This window comes from Dama dama, chromosome 19, assembly GCF_033118175.1.
Source record: "Dama dama isolate Ldn47 chromosome 19, ASM3311817v1, whole genome shotgun sequence".
Classification (NCBI taxonomy): domain Eukaryota; kingdom Metazoa; phylum Chordata; class Mammalia; order Artiodactyla; family Cervidae; genus Dama; species Dama dama.
Window position 1 is genome coordinate 30,663,674 of NC_083699.1, and position 26,428 is coordinate 30,690,101.

Consider the following 26,428-nt stretch of genomic DNA (forward strand, 5'->3'; position numbering starts at 1 on the left):
CCAAATAATTAGACCAAGAGAGAGGTTAACAAAGAATGTGCTTAAGTGTTTGAGTAAACAACTCCCTTATGATCCTTTTTATATTGTTGTCCAATGTATTTTTTGATGAGAAATAATGAATCATCTCTTTCTGGCTTCATAGATTTCCTTCAGTGTTTTACTGAGCTCTATCTAGTTCTCATTTTCCCAGCTATAGTTTTGGTGCCAGATACTGCTGCCTGGCAGAAATCTATCCTTGTTTTTTCATAGAACCCCACTTGGTTCATGGTGTCAATGTATGCAGCTAAAATCCACATCAATTCCCCAAGTACCCTTATAATAATGGGTGCTCATACAACACTGTCCTAGTAAGTGGAAGTCACAAGGTAACAGGGATTCCCAGATGGCACAGTAGTAAAAAATCTACCTGACAATGCAGGAGCTGCAGGAGATGTAGGTTTGATCCCTGGGTCTGGAAGATCCTTTGGAGGAGGAAATGGCAACCCACTCCGTTACTCTTTCCTGGGAAACCCCATGGACAGGAGTCTGGAGGGCTACAGTCCACAGGGTCACAAAGAGTTGGACCTGACTGAGCACGTATGCTCCAGGTAGCACTGCTGCAGACCTATCATTTTCTTGATAAAATAGGATCAATTTAGCTCATCTGAGCCTTTTGCCCTTCACATTTTACCACATCTTTGGAGTAAAGGATTGATGACCAGTAGGAGGGAGTCACATCTGCAATCAAGGGAACTGAAGCCACAGTCTAAGGAGAGCAGATCAGATGCTATTGGAGGCCCCATTCCGCCATGACATCCTTGAGCAGCCACACCAGTGCTGGATTGTTTCAACCGTTTATGTAAATAACAAATCATGATTTGGTTGAGTCATCGTGGTTGAGTTTATTGTTTCAACCATTTATGCAAACAACAAATCATGATTTGGTTGAGTCATCATGGTTGAGTTTCTGTTACCTGTAACTGAAGGCATTGCTTTTCTACTGATTGACTACTTTTCCCTTTTCTTTAGATAGGCCATTTAGTATTATAGAAAGAGAACCTTTGATGTTTGATGCACCTTGATTCAAATTCCAATTCTGCCTCTTATTAGCCTGATCCTGCACAAGTCATTTTACTGATGAATTAGTTTTCTTATATAAAAAACAAATAGTAATACCTTGCTCTTAGAATTGTTACAGTACTAAAAAGGATAGTTATATCAAGACATTTAAAAATGATGTATTCAAAAAAGTTCTTTCTGGTGTCATCTCCTGAAAACATCATTATTATCATCATCCATAAGTATTTGTTAATTCTGGACTGCAAAAGATTCTTTGCTTGAAGCCCATTTAGGATAAGTTCTTAGAATTCTACCTTATCACACAATGAAAAATAAAAAACCTAAATTGTGAATAAAAGAGCCATTGCTTTCCTCATAAACAAAAGACATAAAAAAATGAGTATAGATCTTAAAAAGTTCTATTCATTGAAATAGAACTGGTTTATTTATATTCTATCCTTAATCTCTATTTCTTAGAAATTGATGTCAGTAAAATGTCCATGGGGAAAGAAATGGATATCAGCTACCACAAACCACCAAAAAGTAGTTCTCTTCAAAGTGAAAAATTTTAAATCCTTTTAGAAAAGAGTAAAATTCCCCTCATCATAGGTGGCAGGAAGCCCAGAAGAGAAGTAGGAAATTTAGATTATAGTACCCCTGGTTTCTATACTCAGTACCATTACTTACTAGGCCTGTGACCTTGGCCAGGTTCTAGGTTAGGGAGCTTCAGCTTCTCTTAGTGGACCTGTATTAATTATTTTAAAAGATCATACATATTAAGTATCTAATATATTTCTTTAGCACAAAACAAATACTTAATTTTCAAACAGAGCTATTATTATTTTAAGTAAATACAGTGGGAGGAATAGATATTTACACCATCATGTGCTGTGGGCCATTCTAAGGCAACTGTGCTGCTGATCATAAAACCTCTAATTACAGTAGATTGTAGAACCAGAAGCTTTCAGAGTCACTGTATTATACTATGTAAATCTAACAGTCTCAAAAATTCAAGTCTTTTTTGGAGGCCACAGTTAGCTTCTGATCAGTTTTCCTAAAACATCTCAAATTGCTTCTACATCCTTGCCCATTAAAAAAATTCACTCCATAGAAACCTTTTGAAATATTCTTCCTCTCCCTCAAATTGACAATAAAAGAGAAAATGGCCTTTAGTCATCTTAAACATAATTTAATTTAAAAATTTCTAAAAAAAAAAAAAATTTCTAGATATTTCTTGTCTGTTAAAAATTGAAAGGGAAGGAGGGAGGGAGGTAGGAGAGAGTGAAGGAAGGAAGGGGAGTAGAAGTGAAGGGAAGAAGGAAAGGATTTATATTAGGATGATACTTGAGGGGAAAGGTGTCTGCAGTAGAACTGCTCTAAGATGTACTTCTGCTGAGTGACTGAGAAGATCCTATCTGCCGTGGGGAATAGTACTAATTAGTGCCCACCATTCCTGGTTTCCTGAAGCCAATCACCACCAGTACAAGCAGAGGGAGAAACGACACCATACATCTCTGAGATTGTTCCATTCACTGCTACCGATGGCCAACAACTAAGCAGAATGTTTGCTTAAAATTGTTGTCAATTACTTGTAAGCAAGGATTTTATGGAATAGCTTACTGAGTTCAAGCTGTGTCATTAACACTAAATTATGATATCATGCCAACAAAATGAAAAAAAATATTAATATATCTGCTGACATATTAGCATTATCCAAAATCTGTGTTTATGAAGAATGCTATTGATGGTCCTCATTTCCTACAGGAAAACCATCTGTCAGTGTAATGTGGCAGGATGTGGTTTTATTAGGCATAGTGCCATTAATGCACTGATTAGAACTCGGAAAAGTGTCTTGCAGATAATATTTGAAGAGTGACTATTTATTGATGAATCAGATTCCAAGACATGTTACTAAGCCCAAGCTTGCTCTGGTTGCCACACAGCATGCCAGGGAGACAAGTTGTTGGGGCAAAGAAGGACAATTGTTATCAGAAAGCCAGCAGAGAAGATGGCAGACTAGAGTCTCAAAAAAAAACCCATCTTGTCCCAGACTGGATTCAAGATCTTGTTATATAGAGGAGGGGAAGGGGAAGGGGCTCATTGCCATATGGACCAATAGCTTAGCAGGACCAAAGCATCACCCCTTGACAGTTGCTTTCTTCGGGGAGGAGCTTGAGCAGGGACCCACTGCAGCATGCATGAATGGCTGCTATAGGTTGCACCTGCCTCTGCCCCCCATTTTATTGTTGCTGTTTAGTCGCTAAGTCATGTCTGACTCTGTGACCTCACGAACTGTAGCCTGCCAGGCTTCTCTGTTCATGGGATTTTCCAGGCAAGAATATGGAAGTGGTTTGCCATTTCCTTCTCCAAGGTATCTTTCCAACCCAGGAATGGGACCTGAGCCTCCTGCGTTGGAAGGCTGATTCTTTACCACTGAGCCACCAGAGAAGCCTACACCATTACATGCAGACCCCCAAAAGAAACTGCAGTGGGGAGAATTTATTTTGGAGTTTCAGTACAAATAATGAGAATAATTCATGCCTATTCATTATTTTACTTAGAGGTCTTTACTCTCCTGAATTGCAACAGAAATTCTTGCAGTTCTACCAAGTATTTTATTTTTGAAATGATTACATTTCTTTCTACTTATAGTTTATTTAATCTTTGATTAAATAGAGCATCCCTGGCAGCACTCTACTTTTCTTTCTTTCTTTTTTTTTTTTTTTGGTATAAGGATGCCTATAATGGAAATGTGAACTGAGTGTTGTTATAAAGAAGAAAATCTTTAAAGGGCTTCAGAGAAGAAGTGCAGTTGGAAGCCAGTCTTTAAGATGAATAATAGATTCTGAAGAGGCAAAATACAAGAAATCAGATCATGTACAGAGTCACATTCAGAGAGTGGTGATAAGTCCAGTGTGATTGTAGTACAGAGGACAGACAGAAGTGGAGAGACATGGGAAAGTGGAGGAGGGGTGGAAAGATAGGCCTTAAAAGGTAAACTGGAGATAGACTATGTTACTGAAACTAACATGGCAATATCATTGACCAGTACCACCATTTACTTAGCACTTACTCTGCTAGGTGTGATAAGCATCATGTAGTTTAATTTAATATAATTTAATATTCTTAAGTGCTTCATAAGGTCATTATTAACATCTCCATTTGATGAGTGAGGAGGCTGAGTCATAGAAAAATTACTTCTCCAAGATCACATAGCTAGTAAGGGATGAAGTCATAATTCAGCCCAGTTCTGTGGGATTCCAAAGCCCATTTGCTTAGCTGTTTAGTGTGTTATTTCCCAGTATGCTGTGGAGATTCTTCTGGTCTATACCAAGATGTATGCACATTATCCTTTAGGCATGAAAAAATCAATGGAGGGTTTCAGACAGGAAAGTGAAGTGGTATAAAGGACAGTGTGACAGTCAAAGCAACATGGGACTGTTTACTGAGCTATCCATATTGTTATGTCTATATTCATAGGTACACATGTACACATACATACATATATATATATATATCATATTCATATATATTCAGCTATAGATCTGTATCTATATTCATATCTACTGTTTGGCAGTGGAGAATATCGAGTAGTTTGAAATAACCCCTAAATTTCTATGTTTGGATACTGGTTGAATTATAGGCCATTAAACCAAGAAAACAATGTAAGAAAATCAAGATAAGAGATAATGAAATCCATTTTGTACATGTTGAATTGGAAATACTTATAAAGCACTAAGGACAGTTAGCATTTGGATATCTTTCTTTAAGCTCACTGTCTTTCAGGCTCACACTATCCAGAATCAAAAATGCTGCTAATTTTTTTTTCCAGGGTCTAATCTTGGAGTCTGAAGTGAGATGGATGAATGACGATGCCCTTAAACACTATGACTATCTACCTCTGAAAAGCATTAAGCAGCAGGGTTTACGACTGGTTACACAGGACATGAAAAGGAATATGGCTCCCATCTCCCTCTGGCTCCAGGATTGGTATAAAAGAGAATAGAGTTCCCCAGCCATGTCCTTCTCACTCTGTTAGCCGACAGGCTCCTTGGGACATAGAGGGGGCAGTTCAAAGACTTGCTTTTAAAACAATGCCTCCTTGAACCTGAACTTAATGAGTCCTGTATATCAGAATCAAGAATATAAATTCTTAAAAAGTTCTACAAATAGTATAAAGAGTAACTAGCATTTCTAATAACAAACATATATTGAGCACTTACGGCTGTCCTTTCCTAAGTGCTATAAATGAATTCACACAATTAATCCTTCCTACAACTCTGAGAGATTTTTCTGAGGATTTAGCCACTCATGAGCTGGTTTGGTCTATCTCACTCATATCCACTTGCTTTTCTGCTATAATATGCATGTTTAGTTTATTCAGTCATGTCTGAAATAATGGTAAAACAACCTTCCGCATATTGTTTGCATGTTTTTCTCATATACTTAGATTATGATAACTGCTTAGTCACAATATAATTCTGATGGAAAGCAACCACGTACTGATACTAATCCATTGCAGATTTATGTTAATGCTGCTGCCCTATATGTATCTTTACTAACGTATTCTACAAGAAACATTTGTTCATGCCTGGTATTAACTGAATAACGTGCTAAGTGCTCAGGATACGTAAGTAAAGAAATATATGGTCTCCTTGCCCTGAAGAACTAAACAAACAGATAATCTTCCTTTCTCACCAGTTTTTATTCTCTTCCATAATTTTGTATCCCAAAGGGGTCTTTTTCTCCAGTGTCTCCCCTGTTCAGGCTTCCCTGGTGGCTCAGCTGGTAAAGACTCTGCCTGCAATGTGGGAGAATTGGGTTCAATCCCTGGGTTGGGAAGATTCCCTGGAGAAGGGAGTGGCTACCCACTCCAGTTTTCTGGCCTGGAGAATTCCGTGGACTGTGTAGTCCATGGGGTCACAAAGAGTTGGACACGGCTGAGTGACTTTCACCCCGATGTGACAATCCAATCAAGAAAGGGTTTGAGGTACTTGAACACCTAAATTAATCTTTTAAAATACATATCATCTTCCCACCACTCATATCATTGCAATTATGGTTCCTTCTTGTCTTCTGTCCCCAGTCTCAAGCTCCAGGACACCCCAAAGGGAAATTAGAAATTAACAAGATATAATAAAACCAAGTTGGAAAAGCCAGAACAAATAGAGTTCTAAAAGACAAATGCTGGTGTCAATCAAAGCCTTAAGCATGCCAAATTAGCTAAATCAGTGTGAGCAACCTAAAAGCAGTAGGGTTATATAAGGCAAAATTAAGAAAGCGAGACCTAGAGAGGCTCAGACTCACAGATACAGGACATAGGCAATTGTAATCACCTAATAGAGCCTAAGGATAGGGACTGATGGGCAGGGAAATGACAAGGTCCTGACCCTTTCTCTATTCATGGCTTAATGCAAATATTCAGCTTTGTTCAGATACAGACATTGGTAATAAAAGCCGACAATGCCAAATTATATGAAAAATATTTTGCAAAACTGGACATTCCAAATAAGGCTGAAAAATGGCAACAATCCCAAGTTGCCTCTCAATGCAAGACAATTTTTGGCTTTGTCCCTAGTTAATTCTCTGAAGGATCAAATTGTTTTTAATGTGTCATGGTGGTGGGTAACTAGTTTTTTTTTATTATGTAAATGGGGATAGAATCCATAGAAGGGTGCCTTAGGAAAATAGATTTCATCTCCATATAATGATAATAATAATCCTAATAATATAGTTACATTTATTAATTTAAAATGTCTACTAAATACCTGATAGACCAGATCCTGTTCTAGGTAGTAGAGCTATATATCCAATTGTGACAGACAAAAATATCTTCTCTCATAAAGTTCAGATTACATTCTAGTACTGCAAGGCAGACAATAAACATAAGTAAGTCATTTTCAGAATGTCTTGAAGGTCGTATAAGTGAGATGACAAGAATAAAGTAAGGAGGATGAGGAATGTTGAGGGCAAGGAATCATTGCAATTAAAATACAATAGTCCCTGGAGAGGGTGAGGAAGCAGCCTTTCAGACTCCTGAAAGGAACTCCCAGTGGAAAGAACAACCAATGCAAAAAATTTGAGGCAGAAGTATGCCTTCTGTGCTCAAAGTGGGGATCAGAGTGGCTGGAGGAGAGAGAGGGAAAGTGTGATAGAGAAGGGGGGAAGGGGAAGAGGAGGAGAGGGGACCCTAATGGGACTGTGTTTCTGAAGAATTTGGATGAGATAGAGGAGATACTGGGAGTTTGAAGCAGAGGAACACTGTGATCCAATGTCTCTTTTATACACCGACAGTAAAAATAGGGAGTGGGAGGCAAGAGTGTGTTGGCAGGAGAGCAAATGAGAGTCCCTGAGTGTTTGCTAAGCCCTGTCCCAATGCTGTGAACTTGCATAAGATTTTGTCATAAGACTTTGAGGAATGTGATTCCATTTTACTGCTGAGGAACCTGGGACTCAAAGAAGTAAAGCCCCAGGTCCCATAGCTGATGAGGTCTATAGAACTCTAAACACCATGCATTTAGGTGTTTTCCATGCTATGAATTCATAGAAACATTTATTTAATAAATAGGCACATGAATCCAAGGGGATATAGCAATAAGCAAGACAGATATGGTCCATGAAGAGCCTACTGCAAAGGGTTGATTTTAGAATTCTTTCAAAACAATAAATATATAATTTAAAATGATGACTAATGCTCCCAAGGGAAATGCATGGTGTTATGAAAATGCATAAAACTTTAGTTTAGGTAGCAAGGCCAGGAAAGGAAAGGCTTTACAATGAAAGTGACAATCAAGCTGAAACCTAAAGAAGAAAAAGGAATTATTTGGGGAAAGAAGTGAGGGAAGATGGTTTCAGGCATATGCATGGAAGCAGCAAAGAGATTAAACTGTTCAGAAACTGAGGAGGGCTAGTGATGTGCAGAGGAGGGGAGAGGGGTGACAGATGAGGTGGGAACAGTAGGCAGGTCTTGCCGGGTCTGAGTGGCCATAGTGTAGAGTTTGGAATTTCTCTTAAATACTTTGAGAATTTCCGAGTATGTTTTCTACAGGAAGTGGTCTGATTTAATTTGGATTTTACATGATCATTTGTGATTTATGGAAGGAGAATTTCTTGCTCTTTAACATCCTCCTTTCCTTAGGACCATTTTTTTTTAATCCTGGCTGATCCTGAAGCTAGGATAATAAATTCAAGACGAGGAAAAGATAGAGATAAGTTTTAGGAACAGTAAGAGAAAGACCAACTTGACAATGGAGACAACCTTCTCCTTGATCTTTACTTGCCCACTCTACTCCCATCCCCCATGCCTATCTAGGTAGATTGGAACCCAATGGAACCAAGTGAACATCACTTCATATCAGGAAATGAGGAGAAAAAGATAGGAGACTGGGGAGTTGGAAGAAAAGAGGTTAAAGAGAAGAGAAGACATCCATAGGAGGTTTGTTTTGTAATGAATAGAAGGACATGTCCCACTCTGCCGAGGACATGAGAAATAGAGAACATAAGGACTCTAACTTATTGAGGACCCATGGAAGAGGATGAATTGAAAGAGTAGAGGAGCCATTCTGGCCTCCCCACCACTGTAGACCCTGCATGGATTGGAGATTGTAGAAAACTAAATTGAATTGGAAGCATCTCAGGAAATGACAACCACTATAAACAAACAAGAGTCTTCCCTGGTGGCTCAGAGGTTAAAGCGCCTGCCTCCAATGTGGGAGACCCAGGTTCAATCCCTGGGTTGGGAAGATTCCCTGGAGAAGGAAATGGCAACCCACTCCAGTATTCTTGCCTGGAGAATCCCATGGAGGAGCCCGATAGGCTCTGGTCCATGGCGGGGCTTCTCAGGTGATGCTAGTGGTAGAGTCTACTTGCCAATGGAGGAGAGGCAGGAGACATTGGTTCAGTCCTTGGGTGAGGAAGGTCCCTTGAAGTAGGAAATGGCAACCCATTCCAGTATTCTTGCCTAGAAAATCCCATGGGTATAGGAGCCTGGTAGGCAACAGTCATAGGGCTGCAAAGAGTTGGACATGACTATGTGACTGAGCACATAATAAAAGTAGTACTTACTGATAGTTTCCATGCACCCAAAGTAATTTGCCACTGTTAACACATTAGATCCTGCAACCACACTCAGAGGTAGGAACTATTACTATTCCCACTTTACGGAGGAATTAATGGAGGCACAGTGAGATTAGGGAACTTGCCCAAGGTCATTAACTTAGAAACTGGGATTTATGTAAATGTTGTATTTTCTATTCTCTTTGTACCGCATCCAATACTTGAACTATTTCAAATCCTAAAAGATGGTGCCGTTAAAGTAGTGTGCTCATTATGCCAGCAAATTTGGAAAACTCAGCAGTGGCCACAAGACTGGAAAAGGTCAGTTTTCATTCTAATCCCAAAGAAAGGCAATGCCAAAGAATGTTCAAACTACCATACAATTGCACTTGTCTCACACACTGGCAAAGTAATGCTCAAAATTCTCCATGCCAGGCTTCAACAGTATGTGAACTGTGAACTTCCAGATATTCAAGTTGGACTTACAAAAGGAAGAGGAACCAGAGATCAAATTGCCAATGATCCACTGATGATCCTTTGGATTATTGAAAAAGCAAGAGAGTTCCAGAAAAATATCTATTTCTGTTTTATTGACTATGCCAAAGCATTTGAGTGTGAGGATCACAAAAAAATGAGGAAAATTCTTAAAGAGATGAGAATACCAGACCACCTGCCCTGCCTCCTGAGAAATCTGTATGCATGTCAAGAAGCAACAGTTAGAACTGGACATGGAACAACAGACTGGTTTCAAATCGGGAAAAGAGTATGTCAAGGCTGTATATTGGCACCCTGCTTATTTAACTTATATACAGAGTACATCATATGAAATGCTGGGCTGGATGAAGCACAAGCTGGAATCAATATTGCCAGGAGAAAAATAAATAACCTAAGATATGCAGATGACATTACCCTTATGGCAGAAAGCAAAGAAGAACTCAAGAGCCTCTTGATGAAAGAGGAGAGTGAAAAAGTTGGCTCAAAACTCAACATTCAGAAAACTAAGATCATGGCATCTGGTCCCATCTCTTCATGGCAAATAAATTTGGAGACAATGGAAGCAATGAGAGACTTTTTCTTGTGCTCCAAAATCACTGCAGATGATGACTGAAGCCATGAAATTAAAAGACACTTGCTCCTTGAAAGAAAAACTATTGTCAACCTAGACAGCATATTGAAAAGCAGAGACATTACTTTATCAGCAAAGGTCCGTCTAGTCAAAGCTATGCTTTTTCCAGTAGACATGTATGGATGTGAGAGTTGGACCATAGATAAGACTGACTGCTGAAGAACTGATGCTTTTGAACTGTGGTGTTGGAGAAGACTCTTGAAAGTAAGTTGGATTGCAAGGAGATCAAACCAGTCAATCCTAAATGAAATCAACCCTGAATATTCATTGGAAGGATTCATGTTGAAGCTAAAACTCTTAATACTTTGGCCACCTGATGTGAAGAATTGACTCATTGGAAAAGAACCTGATGCTGGGAAAGATTGAAGGCAGGAGGAGAAGGGGATAACAGAGGATGAGATGGTTGAATGGCATCACCAACTTGATGGACATGAGTTTGAGCAAGCTCCGGGAGCTGGTGATGGACAGGGAAACCTGGAGTGCTTCAGTCCATGGGGTCTCCAAGAGTCAGACACGACTTAGTGACTGAACTGAACTGAACCATATCCACTGCATTCCACCCACCGCCCCCCAACCTGACCTCATATTAGTTTCAGGATTCATGTCCATTAGTGGGCTGATTTTTCAAAGTGCCATGGCTTCATTCACAACAGAATCAGGATATAGTCAAACAATGTAAAACTGCAGAAACTGTGACCTTGACAGCCTTCTCTGATTTGCCTCTGCTCCACTTCAATCAGCTATGAGAACACTCGGGTAGGATTCCTCTGGGCTAATGATGAATAACTAATATAACTGATCATTCCTTTCAGAGACCAGTGATAGTTCTAGTGCCAGGCACATGTTACAACTCTTATGGATGATTTAGTTTTGATTAATGTTTCATCATGTTTTCATAGTTTTCAGGAAATATATTTTAGTTCTTAGGTTTCCAAGGAACTGTACGCCTCAAGATGAAATGATGAAACCATAGGAAACAGCTGCCATGAAGACAGTCATTATTGCTACTGGAAAATGTAGGGCATGGATCTGAAATGAAGATTAAGCTCTTTTCCCCCTCATTGACGTAAGCTTTTCTGCATTAGTTGAATGCCTCCCTGAGTCACTACAAAATGTAGCCACTTAACCAATGTCATGGAAATATTTGGAACATTAAAAAACAAAAGATGTTACAAGAGGCATCAGCACTTAGAAAAGAAGTACATATTTAATTTCTACAATTGTAATTTTGTAAGTACAATTTCTTTGTAATGATTTCTAATATATTTTAGTGGATAACCAGCTAAATATTTTTTGTTAGGAATCTGTATACTTCTATTATTGTTGTTCAATCACTAAGTCTTGTCCAACTCTTTATGACCCATAGACTGCAGCATGCCAGGCTCTTCTGTCCTTCACTAAGTCCTGAAGTTTGCTCAGATTCATGTCTACTGAGGCAGTGATGCTATCTAACCATACGTAACCATCTTTTCCTCTGTTGCCTCTTTCTCCTACCCTCAATCTTTCCCAGCATCAAGTCTTTTCCAACAAGTCAGTTCTTTGCATCAGGTGGTCAAAGTATTGGAGCTTTAGCTTCAGCAGTCCTTTCAATGAATATTCAGGGTAGATTTCCTTTAGGATTGACTGTTTTTATCTCCTTGCAGTCCAAGTGACTCTCAAGAGTCTTCTCCCACACCACAGTTCAAAAGCATCAATTCTTTGGCATTCAGCCTTCTTTATGGTCCAGCTTTTATATCCATAATGACTACTGGAGAAACCATAGATTTAGCTGCATACTTACCCACACATTGTTTTGCTGCTATGGATCTCTAATTGGTATAGTACTACAACCTAATGGCAACCCACTCCTGTATTCTTCCCTGGAAAATCCCACGGACTGAGGATCCTGGTAGGCTACAGTCCATGGGGTCGCAAAGAGTCGGACACGACTGAGCGATTTCACTTTCACAACCTAATGCAGTCTCTATTATATACAATATAAATTATGCTTGGCATGATGTAAATGGAGACACAAATACCCCATCTTTAAACATGGGGTCAGGGAGCAGGTATACCAACAATTCAGTTAGAATTCAAAATAAATGAAGTAATCTTATAAAATAGGTTGAATGAAAGGTCTGAGGGGCTGCAAAGAAGGCAGAGTTAAGAGAGATGAAATTTCCTGAAGAAGGTGCTGTTAAACAGAATCTTGAATAATGGTCTGGATCTCAAGTGTACAATAGCCACAAATATTAATTCTTCAAGAAATATTGGCTGTATGAGTGTGATTAAAAATCTAGTGGGTAGTACAGTCATTTTGAAAGACAATCTGACAGTTTCTTATATATATATAATACATATATTATATATTCTTGCCACACAAACCAGCAATTGCACTGCTTGGCAATTACCCAAATAGTTGATAACTTATATGGACACAAGAATCTGCACATGAATGTTTATAGCAGATTTATTCATAATTGCCAAAGTTTGGAATCAACCAAGATGTCTTAAAGTGGGAGGATAGATAAGTGAATGTTCGTATATCCAAAAATGCAATCTTATTCAACACTAAAAAGAAGTGAGCTATCAAATCACAAAAATACATGGGGGAAACTTAAATGTATGGTACTAAGTGAAAGAAACAAATCTAAAAAGGCTACATACCGCATGATTCCAATTATATGACGATGGGGAAAAGGTAAAACTATGGAGACAGGAGAAAGTTCAGTGGTTGCCAAGAGTGAGGGTAGGGATGAATAGGTGTAGCTCAGAGGGTTGTTAGGGCAGTGAAATTACTCTTTATGAGGCTGTTACATTGGATGCATTATACACTTGTCCAAACCCATAGACTCTACAACACCAAGAGTAAACCATATTGCAGACTACAGACTTTTGGTGATTACGATTTGTCAATGTAATTTCATCAATTGTAACAAATGGATCACTCTGGTAGGAAATACTGATAATGGGGGTAATTTACATGTGTACCATTGGAGAATATATAGGAAATCTCTGTACCTGTCCCTCAATTTTATTGTGAACCTAAATCTGTTCATAAAAAAAAAATGTTTTGTTTTGTTTTGTATTTGTAAATAAGAAAAATCTAATGGCAAAGAAAAGAAGTGTTCAGGAAGGGACAAATGAGAACAGTATTCTAGACAGAGAGATCATTTCCCTGTATCTTTTAAGGAAGAATATAGACCTATAGTGAGACTAAAGAAGACTTAAGTGAATTACACACTGTGGCTGTCGGAAAGTAGAGAAACAATTGGCTATGGTTTGACACATGTAAGAAGTGTGATATTAGGAAGGATGTGTGAACATAATTTCAAAGATGTGATTATTTTCTATCTTTCTGTGTCTCAGGCGATGGCTGTACCATCCATTCAGCTGAACAAGTCAGATTCCTAGAAATTGTCCTCGACATGCCCAGTTCTGTTGACATTGTGTCCTGGTGCTGGGAAACAGTCCATTTCTCCATATCCCCACCACCTCTAATCTGCACATTAGATTCTTAAAATTCCTTCTAAATGGTTTCTCTTCATCCACCCAGACTCTTAAGTCTTGTTCTCTACTTTGCAACTAGAGTGATCTTTTAAAAAAAACCTGTCTTCTTTGGTAAAACTCTTATCTGGTTTGTCCTTAACACGGTACAAAAATTCTTTATGATGTGTTCCCTGCCTCCATATCTAGCCTTATTTCACACCATTCTCATATATCATTATAAACTGTCTTTCAATGGACTAACTTACATTTAAATGTGTGTGTGTGTGTGCTTAGTCACTCAGTCATGTCTGAGTCTTTGCGACTCCATGGACTTTAGCCCACCACAGTCCTCTGTCTATAGAAATTTCCAGGCAAGAAAACTGAAATAGGTTGCCATTTCCTCCTCCAGTGGCTCTTCCTGACCCAGGGATCAAACCTGCATCTCCTGTGTCTCCTGCATTGGTAGGCAGATTCTTTACCACTGAACCACGGGGAAACCCCTACATTTGTATATGCTTGTGTAATTAATTGTTCTCTTTCTTACCAGGGGAATCCATAAACTTATATGAACTCTGCCTCTAACTTTACATCCCATTTGTGTGATTCTTAGAAGTTACTTAAACTTGTAAACTTTATCATTCTGTTTCTTCATCTTAAAAGAAAATAGAATGGAAATATCTATTGAGTGATTTTATAGATTAAATGGAACAATAGTCACCAGAGTTCTGAGAACAATGCCTGACATAGTACAAGCTCAATAGATCAGACCTGCTAGATACAGAATGTCAATGCATGTAACAAAATCTGGTTCTGCAATTCATTGATTTGCATAATGCCTGACCCAGTTGTATAATCCCTCAATGAATATTTTTAAATGAACAAATAATAAATGATGTAAGTTTAAGAGTGTACACAATGGAATATTGTTTCATGCTTATGGAATTTAAAGGCTAGTATACATATCTATGAGCTTCCCTGGTAACTCAGCTGGTAAAGAATCTGCCTGCAATTCAGGAGACCTGGGTTCGATCCCTGGGTTAGAAAGATCCCCTGGAAAAGAGAACGGTTACCCACTCCAGTATTCTGGCCTGGAGAATTCCATGGACTGTTTAGTTCATGGGGTCACAAAGAGTCGGATGCAACTGAATGACTTTCACTTTCATACATGTCTACAATATTGACAAGGAGTCCAACTGATTTCTGTATTTGAGTCTTAAAAAATGACAATTTAGGTGTAAATTCTTAGTCCACTTGCCAATGCAGGAGACATAGGAGATGCAGGTTCAATCCCTGGGTGGGAAAGATCCCCTGGAAAAGGAAATGGCAACCCACTACAGTATTCTTGCTTGAAAAATTCCATGGACAGAAGAGCCTGGTGGGCTACAGTCCATGGAGTCTCAAAGGGTTGGACACTACTGAGCATGCACACATATCTTAGCCTTGCAGGTCAAGAAAAACAAATTTTGGTGATATTAGATTAAGTTCATTTGGGAATATTGGCTTCCATAACTAGACTCACAAGACATGACTATAAAAACAAGAGTCCTAATTTATTGGTTTAGAATGAGAGATTTAACTATACAATGTATATGACAGTTTATATTTTTATTTGCACATCTTCCCTTTCTTAGGATAGTCTATATGAAAAGCAAATATTATAGAAAATGTATTTGTTAGTCATGAAATCAGAGCAAAGGGCATAGTTGGATAATGTTTGTAACTAGTGACAGTAGGCTAATCATGGATATTATGATCCAGCCTTCTTCACTTTATGAACACAATGACAATAGACACATTACCTCCCCATGAATTGTTCTGATCCAGTCGTGGTTTTGGTGATAGTGTACCTTTTGCTAGACAGTACACAGGCAACTTGTTTGTGTTTATTGTTTTCTTTTTCAGATTTTTGCTTAGATTGAAATTTCTACGACTATTAAGTCAGAAGAAAACAACTTGATCTTTCTTTATTAGACTGAGACATTTCCTAAATCTTCTCAGTCATAGTTCTACAGATTGATTTTAGGGTAGTGTTATTGTTGTTATTGTTATTTGGCCTTTTAACTAAGAGTTAATCACATTCATTGTGTTGAGGTTTTACTGTTCTCATTCTGGAGAAATTTGCTGACGTCTACAATATGCTGAATACTATCATAATATTAAATAGTTGACTTTTCCAGTATCTTTTCATGTTTGGGCTATTTTTTACATATGGACAATTTCATTGTTATAGTTGTTTTTAATGTTTCCTTGATATGATAATCAGAAAGGAACCTTCCAAAATTCAACTGAGGGAGATTTGTAGAATGACAGAAAAGAAAGGAATGTGCAGACCTGAGGGCAGCATTTTATTTTAGTTTTAATTGGAGGATAATAGCTTTACAATATTGTGTTGGTCTCTGTCACACAATTAACATGAATCAGCCATAGGTATACATGTGTCCCCTCCCGCTTAAACCTTCTTCTCACCTCCCACCCCATTCCACCCCTCTAGGTCATCACAGAGCACCAGCTTGAGCTCCCTGCATCATAAGGCAACTTCCCACTGGTTATCTATCTTACATTTGGTACTGTATATGTTTCCATGCTGCTCTCAATTCATGCCACACTCTCCTTACCCTGCTGTGTCTACAACTCTGTTGTTTATGTCTGTGTCTCCATTGATGGGTGGCAGCATTTTAGATGTACCTGCCCTGGAGATTTACTTGCACAGAAGCTAAGACTCAGGCAAGGATGCTGATTTCTTCAGTTTACAGTTGTCACGGAATTGACTTTTATTTAAAAGGAAATAAATGTTTTCTCTTTATGAATAAATCTTCATGAAGTATCTTGAAGCCTTTTAGTTTTCCTTATCATTGGATTACAGGAAGAAATGTCATTTTATAGTCTTAATGAGTATTTATGTGAAAGATGGCTTTAAAGTTACTAAAGATAGATATAGTAAAATTTCCATATTTTTAGACTAATCAGGGGGAAGCTAAGCTAGTTTAAATGTAATGAAAGGTCTGAAATTATTTTTATTATTTTCAAGTGTAGCAGTAACTAAAACAGTCTAACTCCAGGCCTATTAGTGAAACATAGCAGACTGTTTGTAGTTAGCATACTGGTTGCTCTAAGATACAATTAAATATCCAAATAATATTCTAGAAGACACTTGAAAGAGCAAACAGGATTTTTACTATTGATTTTTCAAAGCTGTTTTCCAAAATTTTACAAAATTGTATTTTGTCTAAAAATCAAAATTATATGTTATATAATTATATAAAACTATACCTTGTTTTAAAATTGTCACAAGCTTCAAATTTGTAGGGTATACCTAGGATGTAAACTATATTAAAACTTTGAGGGTGGAAAATTGAAACAGTTATACTTTTGAAATAGCAGCTTCATGTGTTTTATGGTCTTCTGAGTTTTTAAGGTCTGCACAGCCCTAATTATGATTACAATTACTGGCTCAGTTAAAGTTGAACGCATGATTATATGGGAGGATTTTAGGTAATAAGTTAGAAATTTTAACTCAGTAATTGCCAGTGATTAATTCTATTTTTTCAGACTGTTTTCTGTTTGAATTTGAAAAGTTGGTTTATTATTTCCTTGAACTGTAATTGCCTCTAAATTATGTACAAGGCTCTAAGTTCTGAGTTAATTATATCCTAGTGAGCTCTTTTAAATCAAACCTAGAAGTTTCAAGGTGTACACATCTTAAGAACCTGTTAAATCCTTTAACATGTATCTAGGTAAAGAACTGCCATGCATGATTGATGACTGGTTTTTTGAAGCTCTTTCATTTCTGTGGTGCCACTCATTAATGGCATTGAAGTTCATCTCTATTGAAGAATTTATAGAGATTCAAAAAATTATAATTATGCTGGTGAATCTCTGGTCAATGCTTTTTATCCCAAATTCTTTAGAAAACACAAGCTCCTCTTCTGAACTGTGAAAAAAATGTAGGCATAGAAAGTGTCAGGTCACAATCATTTTATTTAACCTGCACTCATTAAATTTCCAAAAATGGAAAACAAAGTAGCATAATGAAAATAATGAGAAATCCTGAAGGCTAAAGTTAACATATGTCATGATGATATTACAATTAATTTGTGAAATAAATGAAATGTCCTTCCATTTACCTGCTCATTTATTCACATTAAAAGTGATATGGAGTTCTCACTCAAGAGAGTACATGTATAATACTCATTCACTTTTCACTCTTCTGGCGATGTATAGAAATAAGAACTTAAAAAATACATATAAACCCTAAACAATGACTTGAATCATGAGACAGGGTTAATTAAGGAGTGAAAAAGGAGAGAGACAAATACATTCTGGAAGACTAAAGACAGTTGAGGACATGATGACAAGTTGAAAGATAAAACAAAGCCAAAAGAGCCATATTTCATAATAAGCGCAGTGAAATTTCAGTGGAATCAGAAGCCTAGCTTCCTGAGTAAAGACAAAAAAAAACTAAAAACTTGAAAATACGGGACAAATTGATGTCTTTTTGAACAGCTGCCCCAGGTGGCCTTCACACACATATCCTTAATTCTCCTATAAAAACAAACAAAAATACTTGCTTGTTTCATACTTTCTATTAGCAATGCTGGATGTTGATAAATAAAGCCATTCATGTGGAAACTTTTTAAACAGAATTTTTGAGACTCAAGTGAAGTATTGATCTAGGGTGAAAGCAAAATGATATTTATAATGATATTTTTTAGACATGTAAGAATCTGTAAATTTTATTTTGTATCCACCTTTTCTGAGGAAATTATTTGAGAATCTATATCAGAAAAATGGAATAAAGCCAAGAAAGAAATATATAAAATAAAGAAACTAGCCTTGGGAGGAAACAATTATGATACTAAAATGAAAGCTTTAAAACAGATCTGGAGAAAAATAATCAGGGATCAAAAAATAAATATGCTTAAAATAAATGATGAGATGGAGAATTTTTGGCAGATATGCAGAAATAAAAAAAGAATCAAGTGGAAATTTTGAAATGGAAAACATGACTGAATTTAATAATTAAATGAATCAGTTTAACACCAGAATAGAAACAGCAAATAGAAAGTTAGTGACAGAATTAGTGGTCCTGATACATCAGAAGAAAACATCCAGACTAAAAAATAGGAAAATCAAAGGATGGAACATAAGGCACAACCAATATGATTTTTTATGTGTAAATGGAGTCCAAGGAGAAGAGACAGAAAGAATGGGATAAAAAAACGTATTTGAAAAGATAATGGCTGAGAATTTTCTCAAAATTGTTCAAAGACATCAAATCACATATTCAAAAACTTCCGTGACCCTAAATAAAATTAAAAGACTAAACAAAATATTTTAGCTTATAAAATCATGGTGTTAAAAAGCAAATATTAAAAGAACCTTGAATCAGCCAGAAGAAAACGGTACATTACATTTAAAGAACAGTAAAAACAGAAAATAACTTTGAACAGAAAAGATAAAGTCAAAGTACAATGTAATTATATCTTCAAAGTACTGACGGGAGGGAATAAAGGCCTCTGGCCTAGAATTCTATAATCATTGAAATTATTATTCAAAAATAAGAAAAAGTAAAGATTTAGATAATAGCAAAAGAAATACTGATATAATTTAGCAGCAGTAGAATTACATTAAAGAAAATACTAAAGGGCATTCTTTCTATAGAGAAGTCATTGAGATTCTGAAAGAAAACAAGAGCAATAGAAAATATGTGAGTGAATATAAATGTTAATTTTTAAAAGCAAAAATAATTTTATGGGGATATATAGTCTATATAATATGATATATATATATAGTATATGCCCTTATATAATGTTGGATATACATATATAATGGGCTTCCCTGGTGGCTCAGAGGGTAAAGCGTCTGTCTGCAATGCTGGAGACCTGGATTCGATCCCTGGGTCAGGAAGATCCCCTGGAGAAGGAAATGGCAACCCACTCCAGTACTCTTGCCTGGAAAATCCCATGAAGAGAGGAGCCTGGTAGGCTATAGTCTGTGGAGTCGCAAAGAGTCGGACATGACTGAGTGACTTTACTTACTTACTTATATAATATCCAAGAATAAAACAAAAAAGTTAGAAGAATGTAAAAGCAGTTGCCATATTCTAAAGTCTTTGAAAATTAACAATACTTATATAGACTTAAATAAGTTAAGAATATATGTGGGCATTTCCAGGAAAATAACAGGATACTAAAAACACATAATTAACAAGCTAATATGTGCAGAGATATGAGCAAAACATTAGTAGATATACTACAATGTGAGTTTAAAAAATAAACAGTTCAAAGGTAGCAAGAACAGGAAAAAAAGAAATTAAAGCAGATATTACAATCAGAAAATCAATAACAAAATGGTACATGTAACTCCAACTGTTTCAAATATTATGTTACATATTAATTTAATAAGCACTCTAATTAAAAGGCAAAGAAATGAAAATAAAATGACCCAATCAAAAAATGGGCCAAAGAACTAAACAGACATTTCTCCAAAGAAGACATACAGATGGCTAACAAACACATGAAAAGATGCTCAACATCACTCATTATTAGAGAAATGCAAATCAAAACCACAATGAGGTACCATTACACGCCAGTCAGGATGGCTGCTATCCAAAAGTCTACAAGCAATAAATGCTGGAGAGGGTGTGGAGAAAAGGGAACCCTCTTACACTGTTGGTGGGAATGCAAACTAGTACAGCCGCTATGGAAAACAGTGTGGAGATTTCTTAAAAAACTGGAAATAGAACTGCCATATGACCCAGCAATCCCACTTCTGGGCATACACACTGAGGAAACCAGATCTGAAAGAGACACGTGCACCCCAATGTTCATCACAGCACTGTTTATAATAGCCAGGACATGGAAGCAACCTAGATGCCCATCAGCAGATGAATGGATAAGGAAGCTGTGGTACATATACACCATGGAATATTACTCAGCCGTTAAAAAGAATTCATTTGAACCAGTCCTAATGAGACGGATGAAGCTGGAGCCCCTTATACAGAGTGAAGTAAGCCAGAAAGATAAAGAACATTACAGCATACTAACACATATATATGGAATTTAGAAAGATGGTAATGATAACCCTATATGCAAAATAGAAAAAGAGACACAGAAATACAGAACAGACTTTTGAACTCTGTGGGAGAAGGTGAAGGTGGGATGTTTTGAAAGAAGAGCATGTATATTATCTATGGTGAAACAGATCACCAGCCCAGGTGGGATGCATGAGACAAGTGCTTGGGCCTGGTGCACTGGGAAGACCCAGAGGAATCGGGTGGAGAGGGAGGTGGGAGGGGAGATTGGGATGGGGAATACGTGTAAATCTATGGCTGATTCATATCAATGTATGACAAAACCCACTGAAATGTTGTGAAGTAATTAGCCTCCAACTAATAAAAAAAAAAAAAGAAATCATTAAAAGGCAAAGATTATCAGAGTCAGTAAAATGTATGTGTGTGTGTGTGTGTGTGTGTGCTCAGTCGTGTCTGACTCTGCCACCCCATGGACTGTAACCTGCCAGGCTCCTCTGTCCATAAAATTTTCTGATCAGGAGTAGTGAAGTGGGTTGCCATTTCCTACTCCAGGGCCTCTTCCCAACCCAGGGATCAAACTTGCATCTCTTATGTCTCCTGCACTGACAAGTGGATTCTTTCCACTGTGCCACCTGGGAAGCCCTAAAGATTTAATAGGTGTATTTAAGCTCGTTAATAGGTGTATTCCAACTGTGGCGCTGGAGAAGACTTCTGAGAGTTCCTTGGAGAGCAAGGAGACCAAACCAGTCAATCTTAAAGGAAATCAACCCCAAATACTCTTTGGAAAGACTAATGCTGAAGCTGAAGTTTCAATACTTTGGCCATATGATGGGAAGAGCTGACTCATTGGAAAAAATCCTGATGTTGAGAAAGATTGAAGGCAGAAGGAGAAGAGGGCGACAGAGAATGTAATAGTTGAATGACATCACTGATTCAGCAGACTTGAATATGGGCAAACTCCGAGAAATGGTGAGAGACAGAGAAGCCTGGCATGCTACAGTCCATGAGGTTGTGAAGAGTCAGACACAGCTTGGCAACTGAACAACAGCAACAAAAAATTCAAATACCAAGTTCATCAAATTGCATTTAATAGATGCAGGGTTTATTTTTTTTTGGTCCTAAGTTATTCCCCAATAAAAATGATTTTAAAAGCCCCACCAAAGTATACTCAGAGAATGTAGAAAGAAGATAAGAACAAATGTCAGAGAAAAAAATTAACCAAATAAAAGCCCAGTGTGTAACAGAAAAGCAATAAAGCTATAGATGATCCTTTGTTAAAACAAATACAGCTGATAAACTTCTGGCAATAATGATCAAGGAATGATGGGAAGGTATGAAAAACCAATATCAGGAATGAAAAAAGACATCATTTCATATTATATAAACATTTTAAGTCATTTTAAGAAATAATGAATATATTTGAAATTTTTGGTAAAACAGATGTTTTTAGAAAAACACAGCTCATCAAAACTGACAGAATAAGAAACAGAAAATCTGGATCATCTTATATCTACAAAAGAAATGAAATTTGTAATTAAAAATGACCCACAAAGAAAATTCCAGTCACGTATGGCTTGACCTGTTATATTTGCCAAACATCACAGATTAGGAAAAGAGGAACATTTTCCAATTTCTTTTATGAGGCAAGTACAATCTTGATATTAAACCTGATAAGAACATCCCAATAAATGAAAATAATGAATTAATCTCCAAAGAACAGAAATGTTAAAATCAAATGAAATGTTAGCAAACCAAATCCAGAAAAATATAAGAGGATAAGGCATTATGAGCAAGTTGGATTTATTTGACGAATGTAAGTTTGGTTTAACATTTGAGATTAACCAACTTACTTAAATACATTAGTAGAATAAAGAAAATACTTTAGCTAAACAGGCTGAGCAAATTTTATAAAATTCAATAAATATTTATTATATCAGTTCAGTTGCTCATCGTGTCCGACTCTGCGACCCCATGGATTGCAGCTCGTTCCCTGTCCACCACCAACTCCTGAAGCTTCCTCAAACTCATGTCCATCAAGTCGGTGATGCCATTCAACCATCTCATCCTCTGTCACCACCTTCTCCTGCCTTCAATCTTTCCCAGCATCTGGGTCTTCTCCAATGAGTCAGTTCTTTGCATCAGGTGGCCAAAGGATTGGAGTTTCAGCTTCAGCATGAGTCCTTCCAACGAATATTCAGGACTGATTTCCTTTAGGATTGACTGATTGAATCTCCTTGCAGTCCAAGGAACTCTTAAGAGTCTTCTTCAACACCACAGTTCAAAAGCATCAATTCTTCAGCACTCAGTTTTCTTTTCAGTCCAACTCTCACATCCATACACGACTACTGGAAAAACCATAGCTTTGACTAGATGGACCTTTGTTGGCAAAGTAATTTCTCTGCTTTTTAGTATGCTGTCTAGGTTGATCATAGCTTTTCTTCCAAGGAGCACTCATCTTTTACGTTCATGGCTGCAGTCACCATCTGCAGTGATTTTGGAGCCCCCCAAAATAGTCTGCCACTGTTTCCATTGTTTTCCCCATCTATTTGCCATGAAGTGATGGGACTGGATGCCATGATCTTAGTTTTTTGAATGTTGAGTTTTGAGCCAGATTTTTCACTCTTTTCTTTCACTTTCTCAAGAGGCTCTTTAGTTCTTTGTTGCTTTCTTCCATAAGGGTGGTGTCATCTGCATATCTGAAGTTATTGATAATTCTCCTGGCAATCTTGATTCCAGCTTGTGCTTCATCCAGTCCAGCATTTCACATGATGTACTCTGCATATAAGCTAGATAAGCAGGGTGACAATATACAGCCTTGACATACTCCTTTCCCAATTTGGAACCAGTCTGTTGTTCCACGTTAAGTTCTAATTGTTGCTTCTTGACCTGCATACAGATTTCTCAGGAGGCAGGTCAGGTGGTCTGGTATTCCCATCTCGTTTAGAATTTTCCAGAGTTTGTTGTGATCCACACAGTCAAAGGCTTTAGAATAGTCAATAAAGCAGAAGTAGATGTTCTTCTGGACCTCTCTTGCTCTTTCAATGATCCAATGGATGTTTGAAGATATAAACTATGACAGAGTTCAGTTCCATAGTATGATACAGAAAATCTACCAAAAACAAACAAATGATAACTTCATCCTTAACTGTAGCATATTTAAAGTTTTCTTCCAGATGTTGTGGAGAAGATAAAAATCCCTGCTATCACTGCTTTATGCAACATCACACAGGAAATCCTCAGCAAGACTTAGTGTGGTCAAAAATACTTTCTAAAAAGAGAGTAAAAAGTAAAGATTTGGGCATTCTTTGTCCCATAGAGATGTCAGAAAATAACATAACTATGAAAAATTGTAGGTGTAGAGTGAGGTAAATCATTGTATTTCAAATTAGAGAGTCAATGATAATGTATTTAAATAAGTAATACTATTGAGACTAAGAGAGACTACCAGTCTTCCCTTGTAGTTCAGTTGGTAAAGAATCTGCCTGCAATGCAGGAGACCAGGTTCGATCTCTGGGTCGGAAAGAACCCCAGGAGAAGGAAATGGCAAACCACTCCAGTATCCTTCCTTGTCTGGAAAATCCCTTGGACAGAGGAGCCTGGTGGGCTACAGTCCATGGGGTCACAAAGAGTCGGGCACAACTGAGCCACTGACACTTTCACTTTTTCATTGAGGCTAAGGGAATTTATATCATTAGTCTTAGAAGTAAAAACAGGAAATTCCCTAGTGGTCCAGTGGTTGACTCTCTGCTTTCACTGGCCAAGAAAAAAAGTAAAACCAGAAAGAATTAAGAGTTGACTTTAGGATAGAAGACCAGAGTTGGGGGGAAGGTAGAATGTAATACTGTAATTTTCCTTATAAGCTTTTTTTACTTTGTTCATTTTACTGCATTCTGAAGTTTTTATTGAAATTATTTTAAAATCACATACCATGATACTGTTGAAAGTGTGCATGCCTTTGAGAGTTGGCTTTGGATCCAAATCCTGCTCTACCACTTATTAATTGGTGACGTTTACTATGTTACTTAAACTTCTGGGCAGAATGTTGTTTTTATAAAGATTATTTGCAATAAATATTCAGAAACTGTATATATAGCTCATATATACCTTATATATATTTTATAATTTTTTCACTTAATAATATTTTATAAATTATTTCTTTGTCAATAAACGCAATTTTACAACATTGTTTTTAAATGTCAAAGGAATAACCCATTATATACAAGTTGGAATTTTTTCATTCAACATCTTAAGTTTAGTAACATATTTGTATTTTTTTTTCAATGATAAAAAGTGCTGTAATAAACATTCTGAAAAATAATTTTGGCTTATATCTTAGGAATATTGCTTCAGGATTAAGCATTAGAAGCGGAATTCCTAGACCATATAATATGTGCATTATTAAGGAGTTTATTTCAAATTGCCCTGAAGAAATATTGTAAAAATGTTCCCTTCACTGCTGATGCATGAAATATAAGTACCTGCATTTCTGTTACATTAACACACTATTATATTTTAATATATTTTGCCAATATCATGTGTTTAGAATCTTTCATTCAATAAAAAGTAAAAGTTTAAAATTTTTATAAATAAAATAAAACCATATTTTCTCCCATATTAAGCTATCTGTTTGCATAGTTGTATATATCTGCATGTATACTTTTAAATTTTTATTTTACATTATGTTTTAATATATTGTTCTCATTTATCAATCTTATTTTCTAGTATATTGTTAGCTGTTCTCAATGACACACACAAAAATAGTATTAAATATGCCAGGATTTCATTAATTCATTCATTTATTCCATTAGCCGTGTGCTTTGACAAGAAGATGTAGTGGCAATGTGAATGGTTGTAGTATTTCCCAAAAACAAATTTAATTTCTCTAATTACTGAAAGTATGCTTAGAAAAAGGCTGAGAAGTTTAAATAGAAATCTAGAACAAAAAGCATATTGGGGCATAGTTTTCTAGATCTTGTATATAACAAAGTATACTTCTATTACTTTTATACTTGACAAATTTATTGTTCATTATGAAATTTTGATATTCCAAACATTTTCACCCAAACCTCAGTGGCACTGATCCCTTATCTTCTAGCATTTAGTAAAAGGTTAATTTATATGCTCTGGAAAACAGATGATGAGACAGAGTGAAGGGAGGAAAAGGTTTATTGGTAGGTAAGCCTCTGAAGATAGAGGGAAGGAAGCAGAATTGGGCAGGGAAAGCATTCAGATCGTGATATGGATCTGAAATTTGTGAAAGGAAAGAAGGAAGGAAGCATTATGGAGTAGGGAGAGCCTCAGACTCTGATCCATCTGACAACGTCTTGGCGAGAGCTGTGCGAAGCTGCAGAGCAAACGAGTCCCGCTAAAAAGTCTTAAGTTGGGCAGAAATTCTTCTCATTTTCTTAACAAGGTCTTTTACAGAGCAATAGGTTAATTTTGGTAATGTCTCTTCCTTCCTTTCTTCTTTCCTTCCTCTCTCTCTCTGTTTCTTTTTTCTTTCTATTTTTTATCCTTTGGGACATGCTTTTTGTGTCATATCTAAGAACTCTTTACTTAATCCAAATGCTGCAGATTTTCTACTAAGTTTTCTAATAAAAATGTTTTCTTTTACATTTAGATCTATGATTCATTTTAACTTAACTTTTATATAAGGTGTGAAATATGGGTCCAGGTTCTTTCCGTTGTTGCTGTTCCTTTGTGGCATA

The 26,428-nt window shown here is 36.8% G+C and overlaps 1 long non-coding RNA gene and 1 other non-coding gene across 2 annotated transcripts in view; both read left to right on the forward strand.

Annotated features, from left to right (window-relative positions):
- Window positions 1–26,428, forward strand: part of LOC133073329 (uncharacterized) — a 495,759-nt gene that overhangs the window by 343,480 nt on the left and 125,851 nt on the right. The gene's annotated exons all lie outside the window — the stretch shown is intronic.
- TRNAW-CCA (transfer RNA tryptophan (anticodon CCA)) lies at window positions 8,709–8,780 on the forward strand. The gene has a single exon. It is a non-coding gene; the product is annotated as a tRNA-Trp (tRNA).